Source organism: Cnephaeus nilssonii (assembly GCF_951640355.1).
Source record: "Cnephaeus nilssonii genome assembly, chromosome: 12".
Taxonomy (NCBI): domain Eukaryota; kingdom Metazoa; phylum Chordata; class Mammalia; order Chiroptera; family Vespertilionidae; genus Cnephaeus; species Cnephaeus nilssonii.
In genome coordinates, this window is record NC_137083.1 from 43,596,482 (window position 1) to 43,604,601 (window position 8,120).

At 45.7% G+C, this 8,120-nt stretch overlaps 1 pseudogene across 1 annotated transcript; it reads right to left on the reverse strand.

The window, feature by feature from the left end:
* Window positions 1-2,525: 2,525 nt before the first annotated feature.
* LOC307107911 (ferritin light chain-like) lies at window positions 2,526-3,072 on the reverse strand (annotated as a pseudogene). The gene has a single exon. The product of its transcript is annotated as a ferritin light chain-like (transcript).
* Window positions 3,073-8,120: the final 5,048 nt, after the last annotated feature.

The following is an 8,120-nucleotide window of genomic DNA, read 5'->3' on the forward strand; positions in this document are numbered from 1 at the left end:
GTTGGTTGGGACTACGCCTGAGCTCCCCTTAGTGTGAAACCATGCCTGCTGCCGTGTGCTTGCCTTGTACATGTGCCTAGAATCATGTACTCCTAGATCTGGGTCAAACTGCTCCAAAAGCATTTAAATACTCTGGATTTTTGGACTTACCCCTTTGCAGACAGGTGGCAAATCGTTTACAGACTGAGGAGCGCGGGACTGTGAGGAGGGAAGGGGGGCGGGCATTGCCTTTGATCTTATCAGCCTCCAGGGTCCTTTGTTTCCCCAAACACTCAGTGGCCACATGTTCACTTCACTTCACCCTGACACGTGTACACACACACACACACACACACACACACACACACACACACACACTGATTTGGAGCCTAAAATTAAGGTTCAGTATTATGTGCTGCCTTGACATTTGGTAGAATTGGGATGGCCTTGAATGGTGGAACCACCACAGCTCCCCTCCCAACTCTGCTCCCACAGATAAGGTTCTCTCCAAATAACCCTCCTATTCAGGAACCAAGCACAGTGCCTGCTTATTCCTCACTGCTAGTTCCCATTCCTGACAGTGCGTGGAATCATCCAAAGGAGCCAACCACATACTCCCCTGAGAAGCAGGGGGCACCCCATCCTCTTTTTATTAAAAAATATCTTTATTGATTTCAGAGAGGAAGGGGGGAAGAGATAGAAACATCAGTGAGAGAAGTATTTATCGCCTGCCTCCTGCACACCCCCTACTAGGGACTGAGCCCGCAACCCTGGCATGTGTCCTGACAAGGAATTGAACCGTGACCTGGTTCATAGGTCGATGCTCAACCACTGAGCCACACTGACTGGGCACCCCATCCTCTTGATACTACAAGGACTGCCTCTCACGGAACTTGACTGCCTCTCACTGTTTTTGAATGCAAACCCCATGTGTCCCTGTGTGGTGTGTGGAGAACACTCTGGATTGTGAGTATACGTAACTAATAAACTGCTGTTGATATCATCTGTCCATTAATGGTGTCAAGTGCTCAGCCATACCCCTAATCTTAGGGTTGGGGATCTCTTCCTCATCAATAAAGTATATCAGAGGCAGCTAACTCACACACACACAGGCACACACATACACACAGGCACACACAGGCACACACACACAGACACATACACACAGGCAGACACACACAGGCACACATACACAGGTACACACACAGGCACACATACACACACAGGCACACGTACACACACAGGCACATGTACACACGCACACAGAGGCACACACACACAGACACAGGCACACACAGGCACATATACACAGAGACACACACACAGGCACACATACACACACAGACACACACAGACACACACATATAGGCGCACACATACACACACACAGAGCTCCTGAGAAGGAAGAGGTTTACCCTAAGCCTAAATTCTTAGCACAATGCCTTAAATTAGAGCCCTGTGTTCTGAATCAGAGTTTGCATTTTTAAATCAAGGGGGAAGAATTAGTTAACAAAAATGAGTTGCTGTGATTTTGTTAAATTAACACTTGCTCAGTGGAGTACAGGGTGCAGGATGGTGAGTCACAGTTTAACAACAGACCACAAGAAGACATTGAACTAGAGAAGTCTACTACTCACAGGTCCTGGAGGAAGTACACAGCGTACTACAAGAGGCCGTACAGGGAGGTCAAGGCAGAGTGCAGACAGAGGAAGCAACAGAACCTGGGGCACCTGTCTTTATTATGGTCCGTGGTTGGAGTGATTTGGGGTTCCTGGGCTAGGTTCAGACTCGTCAGTTCAAAAGAGCAGAGTTTTAGTAAGCGTCACAGGCGTCTTACCTAAGGGGTGAACAGAGATTGACCGAAAGGGCTGTCACATCAAGAGTTTACATTTGCGTGTGAAAGCTGCATAGGGCCTGCGCTTGCAGGAGGGGGGTCGTGCCCAGTTAACGTCTTTACAGGCTGCTTGGCCAAACGAAATGGATGTGAGGCAGCCATACCCTGCGCAGCTCAGCCAGGCTCTGGACGTGAGCGGAACGTCCGGAGTCAGCCAGTGGTAACTGCAGAGGGCTCGCTTCACCTGAAGGGCTCATTAGCTCCTGTCTTCTGATACATCTCAGCTGGAAGGCAGACCCAGTATTTTTATGAGAAATGCCCTGTTATTTAGATAGGACAGTGACAAAAGTTGAAAAGAAAAACAAAGATTGTGGGTCAAAAATGTCAGCAAGACATGCAGTCAGTGGCTCGCGGTGTGTGAGCCCTGCGTAATGTCACACCAGGGTTCCTTTGCCTGGTGAGACAGAGCTGTCTGCTTAACTCTTCTTGAGAAAAACAGTACTTCCTTCCCAGGGTTGTGTGTGTGTGTGTTGTGTTGTGGTTTTTTTTTTTGTTGTTTTTTTTTTGTGTGTGTGTTTTTGCTGTGAAAGGCTTTATTGTTTCATTTGGTCCAATGCATGGGAGAAGGCTTTAGGGTGGTTAAAAGAATGGCTAATCGTTTCGGGGAGAGGCTCAGGTCAAAGCTAGTCACCAGGGGATATAGAGGGGCCCCTCACAGGCCTCTGGGCTCCAAAGGCTCCTGGTCATGCTTGAGGGTGAGCCTTTGGAAGAGATACTCGCCCAGCCCAGCCTGGGGGCCGGCAGCCTGCGGAGGTGAGTCAGGTGGTCACCCATCTGCTTGATGAGTTTCACCTCCTCACCTCGGAAGTGGTTCTTCAGGAAGTCCCTGAGCTGGGGGGCTGCGTGGGTAGAACCCAGGGCAGGCATCTCCAAAAGGGCCTGGGTCAGGTTCCTCTCCAAGGCCAGGGCGGCTTCCATGGCACCCTCAGTTTTGCCCACTCATCCTGGGAAGGCTTCGGCATGTCCTGGAGAGAATGCGGCCACCGCACTTGTTTTGCAACTTTAAGAGAAGCTCAGCACCCTGCCCTCGTGCTTCTTCTCTGCCAACTCTTGGAGAAGTGGCCCACGCCCAGCCACATCGTCACAGTGGAAGTAGAAGCCCAGAGAGAGGTGTGGGAGGCCCGCAGAGGCAGGCTGGCCAGGCGGTTGACAGCAGCCTCCACCTCCGTGGAATAACGCTGATGAATTTGGGAGCTCATGGTTGTTTGGCAATAAGAAGTAAGGTAGAGAGAAACCAAGATGGCGGCATAAGGTAAACACCTAACTGTTGCCTACCACAACAATTTTGAAACTACAACTGGAAAACAGAGCGCACACTGTCCAGAACCACCGGAAAGCTGGGAGAGTGGAAAACCTACAACTAGAGAAAAAAAGAGAGGGGGATGCTGAGCCTCAGGAGCTGTAGAGGTGCGGAGATCCGTGAGCGCGGAAAGGGCGGGCGGCTGAATACACGGCAGGCTTGCTCGCAGCGCTCGGAGAGGGAGGGCAGCAGACGCTGCGTGGCTAGCTTTCTCGTTTGGGAGAAAAACAAAACCTCCCGACTGCACTGAAATCCAGCTGCGATCGGGGAGAAACTGGTCTGTTTGGCAGTGGACGAGGCTCGAAAGCTGCCTTCTCTCAGAGGCGCGCAGCCATTAATTCGGGCACGGAGAAACCTGCCCTCTTAGGGCGGCGCGGACGGAAACCAAGTTTGTCTGCGCCATTCTGAGACTCCGCCCCATCCAAGCTGAGCACAGCCCTCCCAGTGACTGGATTTCTCGTTCGGGAGAAAAACAAAACCTCCAGTCTGCACTGAAACCCAGCCCCAGCTGGGGAGAAACTGGTCTGTTAGGCAGCAGGAGAGGCTCGAAAGCTGCCTTCTCTCAGAGGCGCACAGCCATTAATTCGGGCACGGAGAAACCGCCCCTCTTAGGGCGGAGCAGACGGGAAACCAAAGCTTGTCTGCACCACCCGGAGACTCCGCCCCATCCAAGCTGAGCACAGAAGCTCTCCCAGTGGAGACACTGCTGATCCTCACAGCCAACTGGCTTGGAGATCAATTCCCGCCAGTGATACCAAAAATCCCAACCACTCTGAACTCCAGTTTCTGGGGACACGCGGGGGACCCAGACGCCTACGGGACTCTCGGCCATCGGTCGGAGAGTGAGAGTGACTTTTCTGTCGCTGTGGACGACACCAGATTTCAACCACTCTCATAAGGGACACATTCAAGAGGCAGACTCAGTGAGCACCAAAGCCCTACTGTGCCTCCAGCACAGCAATTCTACCGTTATAGACACAGCAGGCCCTCACAACCAATTGGACCGGAGGTCAATTCCTCCCAGTGTACCAACAGCAATCAGGGCTTTTAACTACACCAAGACTTTCCACTCAGCCCACAAAGGGGAGTACCAAGAGCGACCACCTAGGGTGATTGGGGAAGCTGAGCTACCAGCCCCTATAGATCACCAACCACACAAAGCCACTCCATCAACACAGAGAGGCAGCCAAAATGTGGAGACATCGAAGTATGCCACAAGTAGGAGAGATAGATGAAAGCAAACTAATGGATGACACAGTGTTCAGAACCATATTTATAAGGTTACTCAAGAATCTTCTAAAAACCGCTGAGAAACTTGAAGAGACCTTCAAGGACCTAAATGAGAATACCAAAAAAATGGAAAAGGACCAGTCAGAAATTATGCATACACTGTCTGAAATAAAGAATATACAGAGTAGACCACCGCACCCGAAGAGTCAAACCAAAGATCTGGAATATGAGGAAGAAAAAAACACCCAACCAGAAAGGCGAAAAGAAAGAAGAATCCAAAAGTGTGAGGATAGCATAAGGAGCCTCTGGGATGGCTTTAAGCGTACCAATATCCAAATTTTTGGGGTGCCAGAAGAGAGAGAGCAAGATACTGAAAACCTATTTGAAGAAATAATGACAGAAAACTTCCCCCACCTGGTGAAAGAAATAGACTTACAAGTTCAGGAAGCGCACAGAACCCCAAACAACAGGAATCCAAAGAGGACCACACCAAGACACATCATAATTAAAATGCCAAGGGCAAAAGACAAAGAGAGAATCTTACAAGCAGCAAGAGAAAAACAGTTAGTTACCTACAAGGGAGCACCCATATGACTGTCAGCTGATTTCTCAACAGAAACTATGCAGGCCAGACGGGAATGGCAAGAAATATTCAAAGTGATGAATAGCAAGAACCTACAACCAAGACTACTCTACCCAGCAAAGTTATCATTCAGAATTGAAGGGCAGATAAAGAGCTTCACAGATAAGAAAAAGCTAAAGGAGTTCATCACCACCAAACCAGTATTATATGAAATGCTGAAAGGTATTCTTTAAAAAGAGGAAAAAGAAGAAAAAAGTAAAGATAAAAATTATGAACAACAAATACATATCTATCAACAAGTGATTCTAAAAATCAAGTGAATTCAAAATCTGAGGAACAGAATAAACTGGTGAACATAATAGAACCAGGGGCATAGAATGGGAGTGGATTAATAATTCTCAGGGGGAAAGGGGTGTCTGTGTGTGGGGTATGGTAAGAGACTGGACAAAAATCATACACCCATGGATAAGGACAACAGGGGGGAGGGAACCGGGTGATGGGGAGATATGGGGGGGAAAAAGGAGAAACAATTGTAATAATCTGAACAATAAAGATTTATTAAAAAAAAAAAAAAGAAGTAAGGTAGAAATAAAAACAGTGTGTTGGCTAGTCCTGGAGGTGGTTCTGAAGGTGGTGACTGGATACGACGCAGGAGGGTGGTGGGAGGCTGGAGGAAGGGGTGATCCTGGGACTGTTCCGTCCAAACACTGTTGAAGCCAGAGACAGATCCGGCACTGCCCCTTCCTAGAGTCTTCATGCAGAACGTCCTAGCGGAGGGAGAGTTTGTGTGTGCACTTTAGTTTCCTCAGTAAAATGGGGATACTAATGCCTACCCCCTGAAACGTTTGTGAGGCCTGAAAGGATAAGGAATGTACACACCTGACATGTTACTTCTCTTTTCGTTTGTTGATACGTTAGTCTCTTGGCGCCAACCTCATCGGTTGCATTGCATTCTTTCTCTTGTCCTCACTCACTGTATTCATTCTTACCATCTGTCCTTCTTCTTGCTGTGCCCCTAGTCTAGAAGGTTCTCCCCACCTCCTTTATCCATTCTAAATATCCCACAAAATCCAACTCACCTCCCTTTCTACAAAACATCTCCTTATCTTTGTTCCACCCCACACTGATCTCCATAATCTTATTTCACTCTTTTTCCTTTTGTAACTGCAGCTTCAGGCACAGAATAGCGTTGAATGAAGTTATGAAGAAGTTTTCCCAACTGAAATTAAGATTTCTCATGAGTAAGGATACAATTTTGATGCTTCTTTTGAATAGTCCATAAAGCTTAATGTAATGTGTTCGCAATCATGAACACTAAAAAAATGTGATGAAACAGAATAATTCAGATGTTCATATCTGAGGAAAAAGGTAGCTTAGAGCAGACAACCCTTCAGAGAACATCACCATATTTGTCACAAGAATGTATAAAGTAAAGCCCGTTATTTGTGAAGGGTCTTGTAATGAGTCTTGTGCCTCCTTGACAATGAAGGGTGCTATTTATGTGCTGTTGGTATGGAGGTTAGGAAATGACAAATACATGCTGAATGGAAGCATATCCTTATGGTCCACATAAAATGTAACAGTAAAAATGACCTTACAGTGACGTAATAAACACAGACTTGTAAGATTCAATGGTGACCAAATGTAATGTAAAATTTTTCTAAAGAAAGATAATGGCAAGACAATCAGAACTTGGCCGTCAACTTTGTGCTCTATTATCAATATTGTCCCGGTTGTAGAGATAAATAAAGACAAAACAGCATAACCTGGCTGTTAAACATTTAATTTGTTGATTCATGTACTTAATACTCATGTTCACCAGGTAACTTCCTTATTTTGAGTTTTTGTAAGATTTTCCTTGGTCATGCTGATGCCAGAATTTTGGCTCATCTGACCTTTGTTTCTCATCATAAATCAACAAACTGGTAGTTCTGGTGCTTACCTTAGTTTTTTTTAACACTTCCGTTTTCCAAAACAGTTTCTCAGGCCTGATCACTCTTGTATGCTGACAAGAGTTTCTAATTTAGGTACTCCTCTGGGAGGCCTTGTCCTAATCTAGGCAGCCTGTCTCATTTCAACTCTATCTTGTCCATATGTGAACCCCTACATGACACGCCACTTAAAATGACGAAGAGCACTGGAAATGATAAACATGTGGTAAATCAAAGTTTATAAAAGGCATTTTTAATCTCTATAAGCTTAATTAAGGCAGGGAGCATATATCTTTTAATTATTTTACTTAGTACCTATTAGGCATTTCATAAATATTATGCTTGACTTAAATGCTCATGCAAATAAATGCATCTGTACAAACTATAATGTATAATGTACTGTAAAATAAAAGTACAGAAAACTATGAAAGAAGAGAGAGCCGAACATGATATTCTACTCTGTGGAGAAGAGACATTTAAACTGAGACCTTAAGAGAGAGAGATGTTGATGTGAGATCTCACATCGACTGGTTGTCTCCTATATGCTTCCTGACCTGGGGTGGGGAGTGAACCCACAACCCAGGTATGTGCCCTTGACTAGGAATGGAACCTGAGACTCTCTGGTCCGAGAGCCGACGTCCTAACCACTGAACAACCCGGCTGGTCTCTTCACCCATTTTTTAATTGGATCGTTGGTCTCTCTGGTGTTAAGTTGTCTAAGTTCTTAATATATTTTGGAAATTAACGCCTTATTGGATGTATCATTGGCGAATATGTTCTCCCATACAGGGGTTTTCTTTTCATTTTGTTGATGGCTTCTTTTGCTGAGCAGACATTTTTTAGCTTGAGTAGTCCCATTTGTTTATCTTTTCCTGATTTTCTATTCTCTCTGACCTAGAATTTTATTTTAGTTTATTGCGTCTTTGTTACTTGTCTTCTTCAACCTTGCCTTGGGTCTTCCTGGCTAAGCAGTTTATCAAATATTTTCCTGGAGAAATAAAATTCCCTCCATAAATGGATAATCCTGAATGGCATGGCTGGGTAATTATGTTATTACATACATTCTGTTCTGTTTCATGGGTGTCATCATTTTTTTTTTTTGGTCCAGCACTTCCAACTATAGTTTTATAATCAAATGAATGTTTAAGAATTATAAATATTACTCTTTTATGTTTTGTATACTTCTGCTTGCCTACTTGACAT